This window comes from Taudactylus pleione, unplaced genomic scaffold (genome assembly GCF_031769625.1).
Source record: "Taudactylus pleione unplaced genomic scaffold, aTauple2 ptg000520l, whole genome shotgun sequence".
Taxonomy (NCBI): domain Eukaryota; kingdom Metazoa; phylum Chordata; class Amphibia; order Anura; family Myobatrachidae; genus Taudactylus; species Taudactylus pleione.
Genome location: NW_028284922.1, coordinates 10,470,577 through 10,496,423, shown reverse-complemented (window position 1 = coordinate 10,496,423; position 25,847 = coordinate 10,470,577). Strand labels below are relative to the sequence as shown.

The window sequence follows — 25,847 nt, the reverse complement described above, 5'->3', positions numbered from 1 at the left end:
TCTGACTCACAGATTCCAACCATTTATGGGTCGGGATTGGAAAGTCCTGGTTTTTCAACATGTAGAATATCCCCAATCCAGTTGTTGGCAGAACAGAGAATTGACACGATAGTGGCTAGAAATATAGGCCCCTTAACTCTAACCCTAACCCTCATAGAATTGTCAACATCATCAATGTCGACTGTCTGCTGTTAAAATTGTGAAAGTCGACATTGCGAACGGTGACATCCTGACCAATGCCCTTTATTGCAAGTGGTAGAAATGTCATATCATGGTCCTCCCCAAAAGCAACCACAAGATATCATATGATTCTTTTGTAAACCTTGATATTAAAGGGCCTATTCATCATCTATTCATTTCTACAAAAACAGGTAAAAATGAACAGTGAAACACTTTGGCTAGACAGTAGATTTTCGGTAGATAGACAGCAGTGGTGAAATGCAAGCAGTTTGAGATTTATCCCCTCGGTAAACTGGTCATGTGCCCGAGAAACATCATAATCAGCCTTTGAGATGTCACTAACTTTGTTATGAAACTGACTATATTGGCCAGTCATAAGCTGTATCTGCTCATATGCTGTCTCACTATGGGGCCTATTCAACATCGGAGGCCTCCAATGATTAAGTATTGAACTAGCGGCGGGGGATAGATTACACCTGAGCAATTCATCATTGATCCGGTGAGGGGACAGCTGCTCCGAAAAGCAGCTGTCCCCTTGGTTAGTATCGCTGCGTTACTTACCTCATCCACGTTGGCCCAACTACGCATGTGTGACCCGAGGTCACGCACGCACACAGCCGCCGGGGAGGTAGTGAGGAGGCATCAGAGGAATCCGCTCGGATCCATCAGAGGAATCCGCTCGGATCACTCTTAGAATCCCCGGATCTCCTTCCCATAGGAAGGAGCGGGGCGACGAGAGCAAGCGTTGCCTGAAGATGGAGCTTGTTCTCGGAAGCAAACTCCGAAAAATGTCAGTTTTCCTATCGGACCCCTGATGATGAATTGAATGGCCCGGTAACTAAAACATGTGGAAACTAGTGTTTCCGCATGGTTACTGGGCCATTTATCGCTTGATCAATATTGTAGGCCCCCCTGTATATGGTACAGTAAGTTGATTTGTTCTTTTTAGCCTGTCATTTGGAAATAATCTTAGATGGATAAAAAGTGATAGATACCAGTGGTAAATGTAGACAGTTTAAGATTTACCCTATTAGTGGCCAGACCATGTGACTAGGTAACATCATAAACAGCCTTTGTGATGTCACTCAGCTTTGTTATGAAACTGACTCTTTTGGTAGAGACCTGTCAGTCAGCAGCTGCATCTGCTGATTTGATATCTCACAGTGTAAGGTAAGTTTATTTTCAACTTAAATGTTATTTAAAAATAATGTTACATGGATAGATAGTGATTGATAGCAGTGGTGAATTGCAGGCAGGTTGAGATTTATTATAATCAGTTGGCTAACATCATAAACAGCCCTTGTGAGGTCACTCAGCTTTGTAAAAAAACTGATTAGGGGATTGCTATGGGATGCCGGCAGTCGGGATCCCAGCTGTCAGAATCCCGACAGGGCTAGCATACCGACACTTGTTGTTCGATATGCTAAGCCTCCCCCTCTCCCCCCCTAACCCTCCCTCTTTGGTGCCTAACCCTAACTTCCCCCCCGGTGCCTGAACCTTACCTCCCCCTCCCCGCACCCTAAATCTAACCCACCCACCTTAGTGCCTAAACCTAACCCTGCCCCCCATCCTGCTACTTACCTTCGGCATCCCGGCGGGCAGGATGCCAGTGTCTGTATTGTGAAAGGCGTCGGGATTCCGATGCTGGTAATTTCAGCGTCATGTGCAGGGTGACTTGGCCTCGCCTTTCTCGCTCCAAATGTGCTTCATGTGTACATGTGTGTGCCACTTAGTCTGAATCTGGGCAAGTGCAATGATGCAGCTTTTCTCACGCCAAGTTCTGTTGTGCTTTATCTGAGATTCCGTATGTGTTTAATTAAAACTAATCCATATGCGGTTATAGTCTCAGCCCAGCATCTCTGCTACACTTCGAGAGGTGTTTCAGTGTGTCTGCCATGCAGGGGCGCCAAGAGGGGAGGAGAGAGGGTACTAATTACCCGGGCATGCTGGGGGGTGCCAGGTCAGACGCCGCCCCCCTCCTCCCTTTTAGTTGAGCAGCCCGGCACACACTGCTGTGTGCTGGGTTGCAAAGGGAGACTGCTTGCTGCTGCAAGCCTCCTATGCCTGTGGGGGGGGGGCTTCGCAACGCTGCAACAAGATTTTTTCTTAAGAGGGCATGGCCGCGCCTCCCGCGTTTAGGCCACGCCCCTTCATCCGGGTCCGGTCCGGCTTTTTGCAGCCCTGCTGCCATGTGTATAAGAACTCTAAATTTTAAGAAAAATATGGTATGCTACACTTCTTGGAGCATCTCAGATATGTCAGACCCGTGTAGGATGCCGATGGTCTAAATACCGGTGCCGAAATCCCAACAGATCGGGATCCAGGCACCAGAATCCCGACCATCAGCATCCTGAAGGGTAAGTATCGGGGTGTAGGGGGAGCTATGCGAGCGGCCAGGAGGCCGCTCAAAAAAAACAGAGGGCCGGCCCTGATTCAGAGCGAGCGCTCTGTCAGAGCGTCCGGCTCTGAATCAGGCCCTCACTCCTTGATTTACATCTGTCAGTGATCAGCTGCATCCAGTGACGTGATATCTCACAGTGTAAGGTAAGCTTAATTTTACCAAAATTTTACTTGAAAATAATGTTAGATGGATAAATACTAAATAGTGATTGATAGCAGTAGTGAAATGCAGCCAGGTTGAAACTTATTATATCAGTAGGCTGGCCATGTGTCTGATGAACATCATAAACTGCCTTTGTGATGTCACTCAGCTTTGTTATGAAACAGACTCCTTGGTAGAGATCTGTCATTCGTCAGCTGTATGTGCTGATATGATATCTCAGTGGGCCTGATTCAGACCCGCTCGCGAGCGCACAGCGCTCGCAAGCAGGTCGATGGTCCCCCACTGCGCATGTACACACTGGAGCCGGCTCCGGCGTGCGCATGCGCGACACCCGGCCAGCGACGGGCGCTCCGTCGCTACGGGTCTCGCACCAAAACTGGGCGGCTATCGATTTTGATTGACAGCTTGCCCCATTTTGGAGACGGGCAGGGGGGGTGGTGGCTGGCCAAACGGGCATTCCCGAAGGAGCGCCGGCCATTTGGCGGCGGCCTCAGTAGTGAGCTTCCGGCTCTATTAGAGCCGGAAGCTCACTGTGGCTTGCGATGGACGAGACCCTACCATCACAAGGGTCTCGTCGCAAGCCCAATGGTCGCAACCATCACCTGGCCGCTCGCAAAAGCTGTGGGTGTTAATGAGTGGCCAGAAGGCCGGAACAAAAAAGAAAAAAAAAAAAACGCCCCGATTCAGAGCGAGCGCTCTGAAAGAGCGTCCGGCTCTGAATCAAGCCCAGTGTACGGTAATGTTGATGTAGCCTAAATTTTATATAGAAATAATATGAAATATATAACGATAGAATGATATATACATATCAGTAGTGAAATGTAGGCAGAAAATGCGATATATTACTTCAGTAGAATAATCATTTGACTGGTTATGATTATATGCAGCCTTTATATTTTGCTCAAGTGTGGTAAAAATGTTGCTACTTGGTAGGATAAATAGTGATCGATAGCAGTAGTGAAAAGCAGGCAGCTTGAGATTTACCACCTTAGAAGCCTGATCATGTGACCGTATAACATGCAGTTCCCCACTACTATCACTATATATCCATCTAACATTTATTTCCAAATAACACTCAAATCAGCAGATGCACCTAATAAATGTATACCAAGGGTTCACTTTCATAAAAAATGGAAAATTAGGTAAAAACCCCGTTTTTGATGTTTTACCGCATTTTCCATATGTATCATTGGCTGGCCACCGGGGCTCCGACGCTATACCCTATAGAAGCCTATGTGCTTCTATGCATCGCGCTGGTATGAGGGATCCGATCGGCATCGCAGCATGCCCTGCGGCTGCTGCACCTGGAAGTCCACGCCACAGCGCTGATCACAAAGGACAGCTCTTGTCCTTTGCAGTACTGATCGCATATGTCAGTGCATATGGCTACAGTTTTTACAATATAATGTTACTCAGTGACATGGGGAGAGATGTATGAAGCATCGAAGCGGCATCAGTGCATGTTATGTGCGTTGATACCGCTTCTCCCCAATGTAAGATCGGGGGTTTGGCGATAAATGACAGGGGCGCTATGAACCCTTGTCATTATCGGTGCTGCTATTGACAGCTACAGCCTGACGATGCCCGATGCCCTATGCCCACAGCAGGGACAGCGCTGTCCCTGCTGCGGTGGCTGCCGGCTCCAGGGCTGCACGTGGGATCTCGCAATACTTGCGAAATTTAAATGCTGTTTGTGATCATAACCAGATAAATGATCATACTACTGAAGTAATAGACACTGCCTGCATTTCCCTACTGTTATCTGTATATTTTTAGAAAGTTAACATTATTTCCATATAAAATGTAGTTTACATTCCATATAAAATTGTACTTTACACTGTCAGATGTCATATCAGATACAGCTGATGACTGATAGGTAAATACCAAGGTGTTTGTTTCATACCAAAGCTGAGTGACATCACAAAGGCTGATTATGAGGTTAGTTAGACAATGATCAGCCAAATGATATAATAAATCTCAACCTGCCTACAGTTCACCACTGCTATCAATCACTATGGGGCCTATTCATCATACTTAAGTATCCAACTTGCAGCGGGGGAAACTTTGCACCGGAGCAATTCATCATTGCTCTGGTGAAGGGACAGCTGCTCCGAAAAGCGGCTGTCCCTTCGGTTAGTATCACAGCTACAGACAGGGCCGGACTGGGACTAAAAATAGGCCCTGGCATTTAAAGAGCACACAGGTCCACCTTGCGTCAGCATCTGGCTCCTGGCATAGACTCCTCCCCTTACTATTCCTGACCCCTCCAACTTCTTAGTCTATGCTCTTACATATATAATTAATATCAGAACAAAAGACAAGTACACATCATTCTCTATTAAAATACATACAACAGAGCACATCCTGCAGGGGAGTCAAACATTTGGTATTGTGTTGGTTCTGTTAAGCTAAGTACACACCTATAGATATATCTGTCCAATTCGTGTGGTGGGACAGAAAATCTGGGAATGTATGGGAGCAAATAACAATAGAAATTTGCTCCCAGATGCTGGAAAATGGACCAGATTTTCTTTCCCACCAGACAGATTGGACAGATATCTATAGGTAAAGCTGGCACTTCACTGGTGTAGGTCATACACAAAAGAAAGGGGAAGGCATTTTCCCCAAGCCCTAGTTTAGCAGCTGTAGAAAATTAGATAGTGTTCACTGTAGGACTTTTTAGGGAAGGGGTGCTGAACGCAGAGGACACATCTGTGCACACCAAAGCAGAGCCGCAACTACACATTTTGACAAAAGAGCATGTATGCCGCCATCCATAGGGGCAGCACGGAGAAAAATTCAGGTGTGGTGTTGCTGGGAAGGGGCGTAGCCACCTAATTTTTTACGGTACGCCACACAGTAGTGTCTCTTTCACATTCCGTCATACAGTAGTGTCCCTTTTTCACATTACGTCACATGGTAGTGCCCCATAGTCACATTACATCACACAGTAGTGGCCCTTAGTCACATTACACCACATGGTAGTATCCCTTCATCATACTACACTGCACAGTAGTGTCCCTTAATCATGTTACATCACACAGTAGTGCCCTTTCTCACCTTTCGTCAGACAGTAGTGTCCCTTTTTCATGTTACGACACACAGTAGTTTCCCTTTTTCACATTACATCTGTGTCCCTTTTTCACGTTATGTCACACAATAGTGTCCATTATTTACATACACAAACTTGAATATTTGCCCATAACAAATATTATAAGATAGAAATATTATAAACAATATATTGTATACAATATTAATACTACATGGATCTGCAGGTTTGAAATAGCAACATACTAAAAAGGAATAGAGGGAGACAGGAAAAGAGTAGGAAAGGGGGGAGAGAGGAGAAATTTGGGCAGCTGGGCAGAGAGAAGGAAAGAGGGGACCAAACATAGGAGAATTAGGGAGAGCCAAGAAAGCGAGAGGAGGAATAGGAGGAACAGGGGTAGAGAGAGAACATGGGGAGCCAGGAGAGACATAGGAGAAATATGGGGAGTGGGAAGAGAGAGAGAAGAAATAGGGAGAGCCAGGAGAGAAAGAGAAGGTTTAGGTTGAACCGGGAGAGAGCAGAAATAGGGAGAGTCACGAGAGAGTGAAAGAACAGGTTGAGCCGAGAGAAAGAGAGGAGGAATAGGAGAAGCCAGGAGAGACATAAGAGGAATAGGGGAAGCCGGGAGAGAGAGAAGGAATTGGGGAGGCCGGGAGAGACATAGGAGAAGGGAGCTGGGAGAGTGTAGGAAGAAATTGAGAAAGAATAGAGAGAGGAGGAATAGGGGAAGCCGAGAGAGACATAGGAGAAAGAGAGGAACCTGGGAAAGAGAGAGAAGGAATATGGGAAGCTGGGAGAGAGAGGAGAAATAGGGGGAGACAGGAGAGACATAGGAGAAAGAAGGGAAGCTGGGAGAGAGAGGAGGAATAGGGGGAGACGGGAGACACAGATGAAAGAGGGGAAGCTGGGAGAGAGAGGAGGAATAGGGGGAGACGGGAGAGACATAGGAGGAATAGGGGAAGCCGGGAGAGACATAAGAGGAATAGGGGAACCCGGGAGAGACATAAGAGGAATAGGGGAAGCTGGGAGAGAGAGAAGGAATTGGGGAGGCCAGGAGAGACATAGGAGAAGGGAGCTGGGAGAGAGTAGGAAGGAATTGAGAAAGAATAGAGAGAGGAGGAATAAGGGAAGCCGAGAGAGACATAGGAGAAAGAGAGGAACCGGGGAAAGAGAGAGAAGGAATAGGGGAAGATGGGAGAGAGAGGAGAACTAAGGGGAGACAGGAGAGACATAGGAGAAAGAGGGGAAGCCGGGAGAGACATAGGAGAAAGAGGGGAAGCTGGAAGAGAGAGGAGGAATAGGGGGAGATGGGAGAGACATAGACGAAAGAGGGGAAGCTGGGAGAGAGAGGAGGAATAGGGGGAGACGGGAGAGGTATAGGGGAAAGAGGGGAAGCTGGGAGAGAGAGGAGGAATAGGGGGAAACGGGAGAGACATAGGAGGCATAGGGGAAGCTGGGAGAGAGAGAAGGAATTGGGGAGGCCAGGAGAGACATAGGAGAAGGGAGCTGGGAGAGAGTAGGAAGGAATTGAGAAAGAATAGAGAGAGGATGAATAAGGGAAGCCGAGAGAGACATAGGAGAAAGAGGGGAAGCTGGGAGAGACATAGGAGAAAGAGGGGAAGCTGGGAGAGAGAGGAGAAATAGGGGAAGCCGGGAGAAACATAGGAGAAAGAGGGGAAGCTGGGAGAGAGAAGAGGAGTAGGGGAACCCGGGAGAGACATAGGGGAAAGAGGGGAAGCTGTGAGAGAGAGGAGAAATAGGGGGAGACAGGAGAGACATAGGCGAAAGAGGGGAAGCTGGGAGAGAGAAGAGGAGTAGGGGAACCCGGGAGAGACATAGGGGAAAGAGGGGAAGCTGTGAGAGAGAGGAGAAATAGGGGGAGACAGGAGAGACATAGGCGAAAGAGGGGAAGCTGGGAGAGAGAAGAGGAGTAGGGGAACCCGGGAGAGACATAGGGGAAAGAGGGGAAGCTGGGAGAGAGAGGAGGAATAGGGGGAGATGGGAGAGACATAGGAGGAATAGGGGAAGCCGGGAGAGACATAGGAGGAATAGGGGAAGCCGGGAGAGACATAGGAGAAAGAGGGGAAGCTGGGAGAGACATAGGAGAAGAGGGGAAGCTGGGAGAGAGAGGAGAAATAGGGGAAGCCGGGAGAGACATAGGAGAAAGAGGGGAAGCTGGGAGAGAGAAGAGGAGTAGGGGAAGCCGGGAGAGACATAGGGGAAAGAGGGGAAGCTGGGAGAGAGAGGAGGAATAGGGGGAGACGGGAGAGACATAGGAGGAATAGGGGAAGCCGGGAGAGACATAGGAGAAAGAGTGGAAGCTGGGAGAGACATAGGAGAAACAGGGGAAGCTGGGAGAGAGAGGAGAAATAGGGGGAGACAGGAGAGACATAGGCGAAAAAGGGGAAGCTGGGAGAGAGAAGAGGAGTAGGGGAACCCGGGAGAGACATAGGGGAAAGAGGGGAAGCTGGGAGAGAGAGGAGGAATAGGGGGAGATGGGAGAGACAGACGAAAGAGGGGAAGCTGGGAGAGAGAGGAGGAATAGGGGGAGACGGGAGAGACATAGGAGGAATAGGGGAAACCGGGAGAGACATAGGAGGAATAGGGGAAGCCGGGAGAGACATAGGAGGAATAGGGGAAGCTGGGAGAGACATAGGAGAAGAGGGGAAGCTGGGAGAGAGAGGAAAAATAGGGGAAGCCGGGAGAGACATAGGAGAAAGAGGGGAAGCTGGGAGAGAGAAGAGGAGTAGGGGAAGCCGGGAGAGACATAGGGGAAAGAGGGGAAGCTGGGAGAGAGAGGAGGAATAGGGGGAGATGGGAGAGACAGACGAAAGAGGGGAAGCTGGGAGAGAGAGGAGGAATAGGGGGAGACGGGAGAGACATAGGAGGAATAGGGGAAGCCGGGAGAGACATAGGAGGAATAGGGGAAGCCAGGAGAGACATAGGAGAAAGAGGGGAAGCCGGGAGAGACATAGGAGAAAGAGGGGAAGCTGGGAGAGACATAGGAGAAAGAGGGGAAGCCGGGAGAGACATAGGAGAAAGAGGGGAAGCTGGGAGAGACATAGGAGAAAGAGGGGAAGCTGGGAGAGGGAAGAGGAATAGGGGGAGACGGGAGAGACATAGGAAAAAGAGGGGAAGCTGGGAGAGAGAGGAGAAATAGGGGAAGCCGGGAGACACATAGGAGAAACAGGGGAAGCTGGGAGAGAGAGGAGAAATAGGGGGAGATGGGAGAGACATAGGCGAAAGAGGGGAAGCTGGGAGAGAGAAGAGGAATAGGGGAAGCCGGGAGAGACATAGGGGAAAGAGGGGAAGCTGGGAGAGAGAGGAGGAATAGGGGGAGATTGGAGAGACATAGGAGAAAGAGGGGAAGCTAGGAGAGGAGGAGGAATAGGGGGAGATGTGAGAGTCATAGGAGAAAGAGGGGAACCTGGGAAAGAGAGAAGGAACAGGGGGAGATGGGAGAGAGGAGAAATAGGGGGAGATGGGAAAGACATAGGAGAAAGAGGGGAAGCTGGGAGAGAGAGGGGGAAACAGGAGAGTCATAAGAGAAAGAGGGGAAGCTGGGAGAGAGAGAGAGAGAAGGAATAGGGCAAGCCGAGAGAGACATTGGGCTCGATTCAATTCAATGCAAATTGAATAGCGCCAGTAATGAGCTCCTGGAGCTATTCAGTTCAGAACACTGCTAAGCCTGACTAAGGATTTCTTCTCGCATAGCTCCTGGGATGCAAGCAAAAATCCGACAAAAGTCCAGGCGCAATGCTGTTTTCTGCCCTTAGCGCGGCGAAAACAGCATCGCGCCGGGAAGTTTATATGGAGAATGCCCGTTCTCACAACTAAACACCCTGTTTAAGGTGGAAGGGGTGAGAGAAGGGCATTCTGCGACCTAACAATGCGCAGAATTTAATAGCTCTGGGAGCTCATTCCCGATGCTATTCAATACGCGTTGCATTGAATCGAGCCAATAGGAGAAAGAGGGGGAGCTGGGAGAGAGAGGAGGAAGAGGGGGAGGGGAGGGAGTGGGGAAGCCGGCGGACGCAATGCCGACCGCCGGTCTCCCGACTGCTTAATCCCGGGATGGGTTAAATGACTGGCGTCAAGATCTCAAGTTTTCAGTTTACCTATGCCGGGAGACCTGCGCCCAGCATCCCGGTCGAAGGGATGCCGGGTGCGGACAGCTGCGAAGGGGGGGTGGAGGGTTAGGTTTAGGGCTCACGGGGGGGACTTAGGGTAGGGCACCCCCCTGGGAGGTTAGGGTCAGGTTAGGGGAAGGGGGGGCTAGGCTGAGGCACCCCCATGGGGAGGTTAGGGTTAGGCACCCCCAGGGGGAGGGTTTGGTTTAGGCTGCAGGGGTTAGGGTTAGGCACCCCTAAGGGAGGGTTAGGGTTAGGGGGGGGGAGAGGGTTAGGAAACACACTCCTTTTGCTGATCGGCATTTTCACCCTTGCCGGGCAGACGACGTCGGGATTTGAACCACTGGCCATGCGGCCGGCGGTAAATCATACTGATTATGATGGGAGATAGAGGGTAGTAATAGGGGGAGAATGGAGACAGGAGGAATAAGGCAGCACAGTTAAGGAATAGGGGGAGATAAGAGGGGAATAGGGGGAAACAGAAAAGAGAGAGAAAAATCAGGAATGGGTATGATATATTCGATTCCCGTCAGCAGCAGCCCGACAGGAGCAGAGTGCAAAGCAGCGGAAGCCCGACAGCGCTGGAAATCCCGATCGTGGCTAGGTAAGTATCTGCTAACCTAACCCCCCCAACCCTAACCCTCCTTAGGGGTGCCTAACCCTAACTTCCCCCCCTAAGTGCCTAACCCTAATCCCCCCTCTAAGTGCCTAACCCTAACCACCCCCTTCCCCACTGCCTAAACCTAAGTCCCCTGGGGGGGTGCCTAACCCTAAGTTCCCCCCCCGGGGGTGCCTAACCCTAACCCTCCCTCCCCCTAGCCTAACCCTAAGTCCCCCCCGGGAGCCCTAAACCTAAATCTCCCCCCCCCCGCGGCTGTCCGCTCGCGGCGCCCGGCATCACTACGATCGTGATGCCGGGCGCCGGTCTACCGGTGTCGGGGAAATGCGGGCATCTACATCTAGATGCCCGGCATTTCACCCATGCCGGGATAAGACAGTCAGGAAGCCGGCTGCCGGTATTTAGGCAGTCGGCTTCCTGATTGCTTCCCAAACATCAGGGGAGATTGAAGAGAGAGTAAGAGGAGGAATAAGGTGAGATCAGAGACAGAAGGAAATTAATGGCAGAGATAGATACCTCTGGAGTGTGCAGAGTCACCATATGCAGTCCCCTGTGAAGCAGCGTCCTGCTGCACTGTGTAGCTGATGCCCGGGTTTCATTAGCAGCATGGAACCCGGAAGTGCGCCTCCTCTGAATGCCGTGTACTGTGCCTCAGCTCCTCTTGTGGCTCCGCCTCCCGTGCAGCAGACTGTCTCCATAGCGGGGGCCCAGATTCCCACTGCCCCAATTGCCATGGTACTTGGTCGCAGCTGCGTCATGACGTGCTGCGTCACGACGCGGCCGCGCATTTGTGACGTCTGTTTGCTGAGCAAGGCGCCTCCCGGGAGGGTGTACTGCCGGGTAAGCCTGGCTCAGCCAAAGCGGCCCATTTGGCCTTCGGCCCTTCTGGCATTTGCCAGAAGTGCCCGATGGCCAGTCCGGCCCTGGGAGGTAGTGAGGAGGCGGCAGAGGGATCCCTCTTCGCATTCTCAGAACTCCTTCCCATAGGAAGGAGCGGGGATCCGAGAACAAGCGCCGTCTGAAGATGGTGCTTGTTCTCAAAAGCAAACTCTGAAAACTCAGTTTGCTGAATATCAAGGGTCCTTTTCGGACCCCGGATGATGAATGGCCAGGTAACTAAAAGTTTCCGACAAATCTCAGGTGCACAACTCCAAATTATCAATAATATATAAATGCAATAAAATTTTGCAATCAATAGGAGGTTTTTAGCATAATCATGGTCAAGGTTATGGGCCTACCCATCATATCCAGGTAACTTCTTTAGGGTAAATCCCTAACATACTAGGGTTCAAATCCAGAGCGCAGGACCCCCCAAAACTGGCCCAGCCAAGCTGCCCCAGGGCACCAGCATAGTAAGAAAAGTGCAGTGTAAAGAGATAGTTAAGAGCAGCTGCATATAAAGAATGAAAATAAAAAAAATAAAGTTTATATATTAAACAAAGGGTTAAAATGTGTTATAAAGGAAAATGTGTTATAATGCGGTGCCCTGAAAACCTTGATTGCAAAATTTTATTGCATTTATATATTATTGATAATTTGGAGTTGTGCACCTGAGATTTGTCTGTTTCTGTGCCTGCAATTAGGCCCTGATTCAGAGCCGGACGCTCTGACAGAGCGCTCGCTCTGAATCAGGGGCGGTCTTTTTTTTTTTTAGAACGGCCTCCTGGCCGCTCGCATAGCTGTGGGTGACCACCCACAGCTATAGCGAGTGGCCAGGAAGATGGTCGCGATGGTCAAGACTATCGGGCTTGCGACAAGACCCTTGTGGTAGGGTCTCGTTGCCGCAAGCCCCAGAGAGATTTCGGCTCTAACAAAACCACATACTGTAATTGAATGCAGTTTTAAATAGAAACAAAATTGCTTTATTTGAATGACATCAACATCTCCTTTTGGTACCACATCAGCTATTGCCATCCTGAGATGATGATAGCATAAGAGAACAGCCGAAGTTACTGGTACTGCTCATAGGCAAACGCGGGGGGGGGGGGGGGGGGGGGTCCGTCTGCCCGGAAACCCCCCTCCCCTGCCAATACCATGACCACAATAGAAATAGTAATATAATAGAATGTTACTAGCGCTGCATGTTGTTCTCAGTATCACAAATTAAATAATCAGCACCACCTGTGGATATTTTAACATGCATCAGCTAGTAATAAATAAGCTGTGCACCAACTAGAAGATCTGGAAAACATGCACTACTATAGAGCCCAATATGTACATATACAGTATGTCCAGGGCAGTGCTAGGTTCTTCTGTTGCTCCTCCAGGTTCCCGGACTTGCTCCAATAGTCTGGATTCTGGAATGGTGCCCACATCTGGCTCTTTCAAAATGTCTCAGCCAGTAATAAATATACCTGTGCACCAACTAGAAGATGTTGAAAACATGCACTGTTAGGGGTCCACTGCTATAGACCATCTATAGGGCTATTAATACTGTATAATATTAGACTATCCAGTACATAAGGAGAACGATATGTACATATATGTCCAGGGCAGTGCTAGGTTCTTCTGCTGCTCCCTCAGACTCCCAAACTTGCTCCAATGCTCTGGAATAGTGCCCACATCTGACATAAAAACATTCAGCTCAGGCAGGATGGCCCTACTGCCGCATATAATGGGTTACTGTGATCGCTGGTCCTGTATATGCTGGAATTATGACACACAATATACTTTGTATGTAACATATTAAAGCTGGATAAGTGATAATTCTGCCCTCTTCATGGACTGGCCACACTCACTCTAAAATCAGGCATTTGGAAACCCCCCCTCTAGAAATCCTGCGTTTGCCACTGCTGCTGCTGTTCTGGATGAACATGCTGTAACTATCTTCTCCATGCTTTGTAAAGGAAGGCTATCCCATTTGAGTCCCTAAAGGGGATACTGCTGGCCAGGGGGCTGTTCACACATCCACAGGACCTGGGAAGGACGTGGACCCTCAGGAAAAGAAATCGCCGTTTGTCCACTCAGCAGCTGGCCCGGCACCTCCAACAGGCCTGGTAATTAGTACCGTATACCCTCTTGACACTTCTGCTACTGGTGATACATGGAAATATTCATAGGATTCTTAAATTTAGTGAAAACGACCCTTTAGTGATTTTAAAATCTTTGTAGTACAATATATTTCCCATGGATAATACATGTTACTTCTAAATAGTTTTGATTTTTATTGTTATTATTCTATGAATTTACAGCCTAGCAGGGTTGGTTCCTCATTGAGTATCAGCCATAAAAAGTATTATGGTACAGTGCCCCTGATTGGTCACATTCGTGCTGGGCATTGTCAAGCTACCGTATCATTTTTTAATAAGACATCGCTCAGGTTTGCAACATAAACGTCATGAATCAGTACAAACCACAGGCTGATTCCAGGGAATTAAAAAACAAAATAATCATATAAAATACAAATGATAAAAATCTGCTAAAAAAGATACGCATTTGCATTAGGTACCTGATGCAAACCTGAGGTACCAGATGCATTTGCATCTGGTACCTCAGGTAATGCTGGAGATGTTGGAAGGGGGTTAATAAAAGGGCCCATCTGCTGTATTTCCATGTGTGGCCACTGGGTGAGAATCGAGTCAAACCACAGTCCAAAGCCTGTTTCTTCTACTTATGCAACGTTTTACATTATTCTTTTGGCAGTTTCAGCAGTTTCTGTGGGCAGACACACAGGTTTAGTGAGTCACGGTCACTGTGTGACATGAGATATGTGTGGGCAGCAAAATATTGCTACTTCAGAAGGAAATGTGGTAATATGAGATTTTATTTTACAGGATTTTATATCTGAATGGACTTCAATATGTGGATATTGCTCATTGAAGGAGGAATTCTTAGGTCTCCCTAGAGCCTATTTCACCCTGTAAAAGTTAAACTTCCTGAATCCTGATATTTACATGTCCTCAGACTTTGGTGGTAATTGGACAAGAGGTTAAAAAAAAGGGACAGCTGTGGCAGTTCCACGTGTGGCCAGCAGATGGCTATACTGCCACTGTGCTGTGCATATATAGTGTGGCATTAATTATTATTATTATTATATGGTAGTTTCATTTTGAGAAAAAAATCCACCATTCTCCTCTGGCAATATATTGAAATTCATTAACAAGTTACAACAAAATGCGGCCTAAACGGCTTTTTTACTAGCTCAAATGCTCCTTTTTATCCATCAAGTGCACTACTTCCCACCCAGTGTATGGTGAGTACGACGCACGCAAGAGCCCCCGGATACTATGATGCTTAACACACAAGACTAGCCGACCCTCCAACATGATCCGTTCCACCAGGTACAAAATACTCTGCTCCTGGACTTCCCACTTAATTAATGATTGCAGCCACCTGTGGTAAAACACCTACCTCATCAATTACCTAGTTCAACACAGGTGACTGCAATTATACATTAGTCCAGGAGGAGAGCATTGTGTACCTAAAGGTGCCCATACATCAGCGACGGATCGCAGGGATGCAGGGCTGCGATTGGAAATTACCAATTGCCTACCATTGATGTTCTGCGATCCATCGCCGGATCGCAGACATTTGACATGTTAAATGTCCGCGATTTGACAATTGCGATCATTTTTTGATCACGATCGTCAAATCGCCGAAATCCGACATGCTGGATTTCTGCGATCCTGTGATGCCGGATTGCAGCATCGCGGGTTTCCATCTCTGATGTATGGACCCCATAATGGAAAGGGTCATGTTGGAGGGCAGGGACAAGTCATCTGGACACAAGTAGAGGTGCAGTAGAAGTCACTAATGTTGGGTTCCAGACCATCTCATGATGAAAGTACAATGGGCCACATTAAGAGTTTTACTTAAATCTGATATTTGTGTAAATCTCCGATGTTTAAATGATCTGAGCATGTGCATATATGGGCCTGCAATGTCGGTCGCAGTGCCCCAAATGCCACAACATGATTGACAAGCTGCTGGCATTTGGGGGCAACGACGGGGAGCATTCTAGAAACTGGGGTGTGTTGGCCCTTTTTTCTGGGCGTGCCAAAGCCACTGTCACCGTAATTTTCCCAGACATCCAGAGTAACCTGAGGGTTACTTTGTTATCCGATGTTCACTGAATTAATCTGATGCTGTATCAGAGGAGCCGACAGTGAGCGTCGTTTTACTTATCACGTCTCCTGCAGCTTTAGCATCATTTTGCACGCCCATTGCGCACAGAGAAGCAGCCGTGGTGAATTTACCGTGAATCAGGCTCATTGATCATTATGAACTTCCTCCAGCAAAATAATCATTACGCTTGTAAACACTTTCGCCAACTTCATTCTGCACAGTAGTTTTTATAGATGGTAAATGCAATCTCCTACTCCATCTGCACGCTAGTCTATAACCTACCACCTCCTGTACAGTCTTAGGGCCATATTCAGTTAGGCAGCGAAAACTCGTTATCGGTGATACTTTATCGCCGATGATGTCATTTTCACCGTTTTCACTTTTACCCATTTTCAAATTCAAAGACTTTTCGCAGATGCGAAAAGTCTTTGTCAAAAACCATGGATAACTTTTCACCATAAAATAGGTGGCGAAAAAAAGTGCAGAATTGGGGTTTTGGGGTACAAACTTAAAAAAAAGTACCCTGCACCCCTTGGAATGTCCCCTAAAGGTATTCTGTGTCAACATTTTTAAAAAAGTTCCATAGAACAAAAAAAGAAGTTGGGAGACAAACTTATAAACTAGCGAAATAGACTCAGGGAGGGTCCCCAAGTATGCGGCATGTGTTTTTTTGGTTGCAGCAGGTGGATTTTTCACAATTTTTTAAAGTTCACTTTAGGGACTTAAAAATATGCTTGCACCCATTTTCATGTACCCCAAATTTGATGGGACTAGTCATTTTTTTTAAATGTTGCTAAATGCTATTCTTCACCACTTTATTAAAGACGCATTACAGCACCTGTAGAGACCGTTTAAAAACCCCAAATACCTTTAGCAGGGCTTTTCGGGGGTACCCATAGTGATTTCCCATGTTAGTACATCTTTTGGGGGGGTGACAGGCTGATTTCCCCAAAAGTGACTGGACTTTTTGCTACTTACCTTCCGTCGGGTCCCGTTTTCGCCGATTCCAAATTAAATATGGGGATACGTGGGCACACGCCAGATACTTTATCCCCAATAAAAGCTCTGATGACAGTGAAAAGTCCGGCAACTGACTTTTTGCCTCTAATAGATTATGGCCCTTAGTACACGCATCACAGCAATACACACTGCAATAAGGTCACACACCTGGTGTTGCTGGGTGCAGGAATTCCACAGCAAGACATCTCACTCCATATAGAGATGAGACAATAGGCTCAAGATTAGAAAACTTGGCTCACTGTAACTTCTTACTTACAGATGCTGTTGCATCAGGACTTCTATCCACACTGTCTTCAGACCCCCTGCTCCTTCCCATTGTTACATGGAGGCACTCAATTTCACAGCATGGGTGTCTCTTCCCAGGATGGCCTATCAATAGCTTCCAGCGCACTCCCCCCCCCCTTCCCTTTTGTTCTCATCAGGGTCTTGATGGGAAAGGGTCTTTCCCCCTCCACCATGCATTTACTTTCAGCCCTTCCCCTTGTCACCATTCTGGAGGCTATCCACTATGCTTATAGGGTCTTCCCCTGCTTTCCGCACCTATGGAGGGTGGCTTAAGGGCTGCCCTTCCTCCCTTCATAATATGCGACCACTGGCAACAGCCACACAACCCCCAAACAGTGGGGGTACCCCTTGCTCTTGTACTCGGTTCCCAGCAAGGGTCACCACAGTTTGAAACCCGGATCTTTATATACTCAGGTCTTCAAGTGAGCTCACTATAGCTGGCTTAGGTGCCTCCGTGCTGCACTGCTTTATATTTGGGGACACAGCTATTCACATCACCACCTCCTCTCTGCTCCAAGGCCTGTGCCTTAGCACCTCCTCTTAGCCCTCCTAGTGACCCTCAGACTATGGGCCTGATTCGGTGCGGATCGCAATTGCAATTGCAGCTGTGAATTCACATGGAATGCAGCTGCTAAAATATACCAATGCTTGCCAAAGCTCAACCAGCATAAAGACGCCCAATACTGTTTTCTCACATCCGTCCACTGTCGCTCTTCTGCGGAAACATCGGTACCATCGACGCACACTGGCCACTCACGCAGCATTTACAGCAGGCCTGACCTGCCGCAGACACAGCAAGTCTCTTTGCATCACAGAGAGCTCTCATGCTGTGTAGGCAATCGCAGTGGCTAATTTATGCACGCCCAAGCAACAGCATTTAAACAGACAGGACTGCCTGCAATTTTCTGACCACTCCTCCGTCACCCCCCCCAAACGCTCACAGCCTGTCACTCGCTCTGCATTGGGTTCCTCTGTGCGTCTGTAATTGCAGTGTGATCGCAGCACATGCACAGTGCAGCTTATACCGATAGACATTTTATTTGCCAGCCTGACACCTTGCAGATATCACGGGCACACACTGAGACATCTCACAGTGTATTGGCCCCGATATTTGCTCTCATCCCCTGGGGAGGAGACATTTCTCCATTCCTTCCCTGTGAAGGAACAGGGGAATTGTCAGTCGGTCGGCTGCGGCTGGGCATACACTGTCCGATGCGGCCGACTTACAAATTATCGCATTGGACGGACATGCTGACCCATCCGGCATGCCTGACCGATCGATAGTTTAGCATCGGTCAGCCACACACTCAGTACAATTAGCTGGGCGTTCCACCGATATCGGGCAGATCGGCCCAATAATTGTATCGTGTATCCCGGCATAAGTAAGTAATGCTGGCCATACACGGTAAGATTTTCTGTCCAACCATCCAACTAGTTGGTTGGTTGGAATGAAAATCTGGTAAGGTATGAAAGCAAATGACAGCAATTTGCTCCCAAACGCAGGAAAATGGACAAAAACTGTTGTTTGAACAAATTGTTTAGAGCAAACATTTAACAAACTTGTCTGAACGACCATTTTAATCTATTTTATGGCATTTAGGAGCAAATTGCTGATCATCATTTACTCCCATATGTTAACAGATTTTCATTCCAACCAACCAACTAGTTGGATGGTTGGACATAAAATCTTACTGTGTATGGCCAGCATAAGCCACATGTCTGTACTTTTTGTACAGTACATTTATTTGGTTTCCTAGATCTAAAAGAAATGAATATGGGGCTAGCTGTTGATTTGACAATTACTCTGAGGCAACATTTGGGTGATATACAGCACATTAATAGAGGTGGCACTAGCTTATAAATCATCTGAGGTCCAAGTATTGCAACATACTTTATATTTCTCCAGTTACTGTGCATTATTTTCTACTGTCCTGACAATGCTTTAGCTCATCTGTAATACATCTGTGGATTTAATTGCACTTCCACATGGATTATCACCTACTGTATTCACATCCTGCTGTAATGTGGATTGTATTTTCATTCAGGTGCTTAGAGCACCATCACAGTGTTATCTGAGAAGCAATGATGCTGTAAAATGTTCCCTTAACACAACGAATGAGTGTAGGAAATCTCTCTGCCATCTCCCACACACGTTATGTTTTAAATATCTCCTGACATAAGCGTGGGATCATCAATCAGTCCCTGACAGAAGCCAGTCTTCATAAGATTATGGCAAGAAAATGCTGAGCTAATGACCCCCGGCTTATAGAATTAGCAACAAAAGTAAACAAGTGATACTTGCAAAAATAATAAGTTGCTGTCTGTATGAATATAACTGACTTCATAAGAGCCATGTACTGTACTATGATCTATAATGTTATGTGCAATATTATGGTCTCTAAAATATATAATTATATGTAGGATTACCATACTACCCCTTTAAACTGGGACACATAATTTACACCGGTTCTGTGGCTGATTAAAACCACGTGAAATGCAGACTTGAAGTCAACCAGCCACAGAACCTGTGTAATTCATGAGTGTCCCGGTTTAAAAGGATCGTATGGTAAGCCTAAATTATATGTAATATATTTATCATATTATTTTACATTGTTACATCCCTGCCTTTTAAAATTCTATTTTGCTCTCCCACATCAAACAGCTTGTATTTTGACATATTGGTCCTGCATTTTGGTAATAGAGCTGTGAAAGTTTTATGAGTAAAAGGTGCATACACACGTAACGATTTTTGTGAACAATTTAACTATGACGTCGTTATAACGATGAACGATTATCGTTCATGCGCGTTCCCGTTTGTAGTTCATTCTGACTGACCAACTGAACGATTTTCATTAAGGGAAGTTACAAAAATCATTTGTAGTTCAAAGAATCGTTCATTACACTTTAAAAAAATCTGACAGATAATCGTTCATAAAATCGTTGGTAACAAAATCGTTGTGTGTGTATGCAGCTTTATGGAGCATACACACGGTCAGATTTGTCAGATGAACGATTGAACAATTTGAACGATTTTACCAAAGTTTTGAACGATTTGAACGATTTTTGACTGCATTAAAATGAATGGAATCGTCCAAGTCTGACTGCAAACACATCAGATGTCAGATATCGTTATCTGACAAACGGGAACCCGCATCGTTCATCATCCATCGTTCAGGCATGTCAGATATGTCAGATTTTCCTTCAGATATGAACGACTGAACGATTTTTAAATCGTTATCGTTCAGATCTGAAGGAAAAATCTGACCGTGTGTATGCACCATTAGTGCACTGGTCCCCAAACTGGGTCCTCAAGGCACCCTAACAGACCAAGGGGTCTATTTACTAAGCAGTGTTATGAGACAGAGTGAAAAGTGATAAGAAAGTGATAAGGTGCCAGCGAACCAGCTCCCAACTGTCATTTTTCAAACACAGCCTGTGATATGGCAGTTGGGAGCTGATTGGCTGCACCTTATCACAGACTTATCACTTTTCACTCTGTCTCATAACACTGCTTAGTAACTAGACCCCCAAGTTTTAAGGCTATCCATGTTAAAGCACAGGTGGCTTGATTAGTACCTCAGTCAGTTTTATTATACAGTACCATATGTACACATGCAGAGATATCCTTAGAACCTGTACTGTTTTAGTGTCATGAGAACAGAGTTTGGGAAAGCCTGAGTTAGCGACCTTTCTCCATCAGGAAACATGGCTGAGATCTGAGGCAGCACATACCTGGTGCATGCAACACCTAACTCCAATTAATTCATTTCTCTCAGGTTATTGAAGTTGGGAATAGAAGTGTGAAAAGCAGAATTAATAGTATAACCCTGTGAAAAGGAGTCAGGTTTGCACATATTCAATATAGCCAAATAGAGATCCCATTATGATATCAGTTGGATACTCCAGCCTAATTGTGTTGTGTTTTATATATGCAACAACTACATATATTGTATAGTAACCCTAGCAATGCAATCCCTAGGACCTGGCAGCGCAAGAGTTAATCAAGAACAAACACATAGACCAACTCATCCAGGTGTTCATCTGTTAGGCAGGGTGGAGGTCACTATACAGGTCAGTTGAGTAGATTCTCAATTACAACTCTCATTCACTAGCAGACCACCCCCAGTGCTGTCCTGGCATGTGAGCTGTGATCCAAGCGGGAACAGCAAATCATTATTATCCCTCGTAGTCTCAATACAACTCACTGTGTTTAAAGTCAGATGTTAAACAAGCGTGAAATGATATTAATGGGAGATATCCAGGCTTGTCAGTAAAACAACAGGTTGATAGGATGTATCTGCGGAATTCTTAATTAATCGCATTGCCTGTTTCCAAGCATGATATCTGAAAAAGCATTGTCATCTGGTGATGAGTGGGTTAATCATCATTCCCCCGAATTCAAAGGGTAACACTGTCTGATAAAACAACCTAGTCCTCAGGATGTCTCAACAGGTTACAATGTAGCAGCCAGGATCTCTGCTTGTTAGCAAGTGTCAATCACTGCATCAGTCATCCAGATTAATTCACCTGTCCTCAAGCAAGGACAACCTAGTATAGTGACTTGTCAGAGAAGCCATTGAATTATGTGATGCTTTGCATTTGGGAAAAATAATAATTACATTTAATACTGCAATTCCAGTACAGTGTGATGTGCTCTCAGCAAATACAAGTATCAGACTTACCTGTAACACACAGACCCCCCCAAGCCAGTATATATCATTCTTCTCTCTTTTTTTGTATCACTCAGGAGAGGACAAGAGGTAATAAAGTCTCTGTATGCAGTGGAATTTGCTGTATCTGACTGATGAGGTGCCCCCTGGGGTTAGTGATCACTTGGTGCATCGGTGGAACTGCTCAGCTGCTAGGATCTCTTGCCTGCAGTGAGTCTATCTGATGCATTCTCATTGAGCACCCACTGAAGGGAGAGTCAGCCTGCTCCAACCCAATGACAATCCTCATTCATGTGATAAGACCACCCACAATGAATTATTCATTATCCAGTTCTCAGGGGCTCCACATCCAAAGCTTATCCAAACCTCAGACAGAAAGCTCTTAGCTGCTGCAAGGTGGATATTTTCATCTCACTCTCTTATGCATGAACATTTTAAGAGAGCCGTCAGGCTGAATTTAAATCACTGCCTGGAGAAGGGACTTTCATAGGAGGGAGAGGACTTTTCATCAAGGGCAGTGGGCACAGACCTGACAAGGTTAGACAACATGTTGCTGTCCGAAGAGCGCATTCACTGGGCAGAAAGTTTAAAGGGTTCACCTCTGGCTGAGGATTGAAGGAGAAAATAATAAGGAATTATTGACTACATCAGGATAATGTGTTTTATTTTAATACCAAAGCGAATGTATAACTCACTTAGTGTTACTACTGGGAATTTAATGTTTACAGCCTCTGATGCAGTCTCCTATTAAATGATATACGATGCATCTAGACACAATGAATTGGCTATTCAATGTGCACCTACTGCCAATATTCAGGTATTTTGTTAGCTGTAGCAATAATTAAGTGAGCCAAAGGTAAGGCCTAGGAGACAGGGGTCATGATGGGGTTAAGGTAGCACAGAAAGACAGGACACGTCTTGTCATAGGGAACAAACACCTAAACAAGTAAGTGACCTAGGTGTTGTCAGACTGCAGAATCCTGCCCAATGCAGAGCTTATTATAGTGTCCAGTGTTCCATGCAGAGTGTGTTCTGTTATCAGCTGTGACTTGCGTCTGTCAAGCCCCTGGTCAGTATAATCACTCTGTGTCTCTCTCTTTTCAGCAAAGGTAGGACTGTTTCCTTGTTGTATAAAAATGAAGCTGAATGTTTGACAGCAACTGTCCTTTAAATAAGTTTCTGTACTTTGATTAAGGGATTTGCTGGACCATCTTTAACCAGCTGTATGTACTCCCTTCACCAGGGGCGTAACTAGAACTTTTTGGGCCCCATAGCAACATTTTTAAGGGGCCTCCCTAACTTAGGTCTTACACAATAACCACAGTAGTTCCCCTAAAACATTAAATACCCACTGTAATGGTGCCCCTTATGCAATGCCCACTGTAATGGCGCCCCTTACGCAGTGCCCCCAGTAGTGAGCCCCCTGTAGTTGCCCCCAGTAATGAGCCCTCTGTAATGCCCCCAGTAGTGAGCCCCTTGTAGCTGCCCCCAGTAGTGAGCCCCCTGTAGCTGCCCCCAGTAGTGAGCCCCCTGTAGCTGCCCCCAGTAGTGAGCCCCCTGTAGCTGCCCCCAGTAGTGAGCCCCCTGTAGCTGCCCCCAGTAGTGAGCCCCCTGTAGCTGCCCCCAGTAGTGAGCCCCCTGTAGCTGCCCCCAGTAGTGAGCCCCCTGTAGCTGCCCCCAGTAGTGAGCCCCCTGTAGCTGCCCCCAGTAGTGAGCCCCCTGTAGCTGCCCCCAGTAGTGAGCCCCCTGTAGCTGCCCCCAGTAGTGAGCCCCCTGTAGCTGCCCCCAGTAGTGAGCCCCCTGTAGCTGCCCCCAGTAGTGAGCCCCCTGTAGCTGCCCCCAGCAGTGAGCCCCCTGTAGCTGCCCCCAGCAGTGAGCCCCCTGTAGCTGCCCCCAGCAGTGAGCCCCCTGTAGCTGCCCCCAGCAGTGAGCCCCCTGTAGCTGCCCCCAGCAGTGAGCCCCCTGTAGCTGCCCCCAGCAGCGAGCCCCCTGTAGCTGCCCCCAGCAGCGAGCCCCCTGTAGCTGCCCCCAGCAGCGAGCCCCCTGTAGCTGCCCCCAGCAGCGAGCCCCCTGTAGCTGCCCCCAGCAGCGAGCCCCCTGTAGCTGCCCCCAGCAGCGAGCCCCCTGTAGCTGCCCCCAGCAGCGAGCCCCCTGTAGCTGTCCCCAGCAGCGAGCCCCCTGTAGCTGTCCCCAGTAGCGGGCCCCCTGTAGCTGTCCCCAGTAGCGGGCCCCCTGTAGCGAGCCCCCAGTAGCGGGCCCCTTGTAGCGAGCCCCCAGTAGCGGGCCCCCTGTAGCGAGCCCCCAGTAGCGGGCCCCCTGTAGCGAGCCCCCAGTAGCGGGCCCCCTGTAGCGGGCCCCCAGTAGCGGGCCCCCAGTAGCGGGCCCCCAGTAGCGGGCCCCCTGTAGCGAGCCCCCAGTAGCGGGCCCCCTGTAGCGAGCCCCCAGTAGCGGGCCCCCTGTAGCGAGCCCCCAGTAGCGGGCCCCCTGTAGCGAGCCCCCAGTAGCGGGCCCCCTGTAGCGAGCCCCCAGTAGCGAGCCCCCAGTAGCGGGCCCCCAGTAGCGGGCCCCCTGTAGCGAGCCCCCAGTAGCGGGCCCCCTGTAGCGAGCCCCCAGTAGCGGGCCCCCTGTAGCGAGCCCCCAGTAGCGGGCCCCCTGTAGCGAGCCCCCAGTAGCGGGCCCCCTGTAGCGAGCCCCCAGTAGCGGGCCCCCTGTAGCGAGCCCCCAGTAGCGGGCCCCCTGTAGCGGGCCCCCTGTAGCGGGCCCCCAGTAGCGGGCCCCCAGTAGCGGGCCCCCTGTAGCGAGCCCCCAGTAGCGAGCCCCCAGTAGCGGGCCCCCAGTAGCGAGCCCCCAGTAGCGAGCCCCCTGTAGCTGCCCCCAGTAGCGAGCCCCCTGTAGCTGCCCCCAGTAGCGAGCCCCCTGTAGCTGCCCCCAGTAGTGAGATCCCTGTAGCTGCCCCCAGTAGTGAGATCCCTGTAGCTGCCCCCAGTAGTGAGATCCCTGTAGCTGCCCCCAGTAGTGAGCACCCAGTAGTGAGCCCCCAGTAGCTGCCCCCAGTAGTGAGCACCCTGTAGCTGCCCCCAGTAGTGAGATCCCAGTAGTTGCCAAACCCCCTCCCCCCGTGCACGCACACACACACACACAAAAAACCACTTACCTTTATCCCCGCTCCTGTGAAGCCGCCGTCCGCCCCGGCGCCCGCTCCTCGGCACTATGGGAGTGACATCATGACATCACTCCCATAGTGCACTGCGGGACTCGGAAGACGGAGTGAGCTCCGTCCTCCGGCTGCCACCGGGGGTTTGAATAGGAGCCGGGCGTCCGCTGGTAACACAATCTCAGAGGGCGCCCGGCATATGGAGGGTGCAGGGGGTGCGATCGCTGGGCCGGCGGGCACCTTAAGCGCCCGGGCCCCATAGCAACCGCATCCCCGGCACCCTCCATAGTTACGCCACTGCCCTACACTCTACCTAACCGGAAGAAAAATGGCTCTCTGCTGAAAACCTTGATCATTATTGTGCCTTAAAGTGGGGTTAGGTAGTCTATGTCGACAGTCATAATGTAGACAGTGATTAAATGTTGACCTGTTAGAATGTCAACATATCGTCTCTGGTGGCCCAGCGCTGGGTTACCTGCTCCTAACGGCTGCAGCGGCTCAAGCTGCGTCTTCCTGGTCCAGGCTGTCATGTGACTGTGACTTCCAGGTCAGACCTCGATCGTTCGAGTGAGTATTTCTCTTCTAGTGCCTAACCTTAACCTCCCCCCCACAGCCTAACCCAAACCTCCACCGGGTCCACCCACAGCCTAACCATAATTTTAACATTTCACCTGTTGACATTCTGGAAATGTTGACATGTTGTCTGTCAACATATTAAGTGTCGACATTGTCATTGTCGACCTTTTGATTACACCCCCTTAAGGCAGAAGTTCTCAAACTCAGTCCTCAAGTCACACTAACAGTCCATGTTTTAAGGATATCCATGCTTGACCACAGGTGAGTTAATTAGTACCTCAGTCTATTTGATTTAACCACCTGTGCTCAACCATGGATATCTCTAAAGGCCCCCATACATCAGCAATCTGAAAACCACAATTGAACAATTTGAAGATTTATTGCTCGATCTTAGGATTTCCCAATCCAGCAATCTGCGCCCATACACTACAAATCTTTTTCAGTGATTTGCAGATCGATTGCAGTAAACACAGATCTGGCAATCTTGAAAGGCCCATCATTTTGCTAGAAACGGTCTGCAAATCTGCTGATCATGTC

General features: G+C 48.4%; 1 protein-coding gene across 14 annotated transcripts in view; it reads right to left on the bottom strand.

Moving 5' to 3' along the window:
• Window positions 1-21,889, bottom strand: part of PROM1 (prominin 1) — a 238,200-nt gene extending 216,311 nt beyond the window's left edge. For 8 of the 14 annotated variants that reach the window (XR_015870062.1, XM_088450647.1, XM_088450645.1 and 5 more), the window contains exon 1: window positions 21,593-21,889. The gene's annotated coding sequence lies outside the window, so the exon portion shown is untranslated. Of the gene's footprint in view, window positions 1-20,511; window positions 20,617-20,642; window positions 20,660-21,592 lie in introns of those variants that run through there. The other 6 variants (XM_088450657.1, XM_088450659.1, XM_088450658.1 and 3 more) reach the window with 4 other exon arrangements.
• Window positions 21,890-25,847: the final 3,958 nt, after the last annotated feature.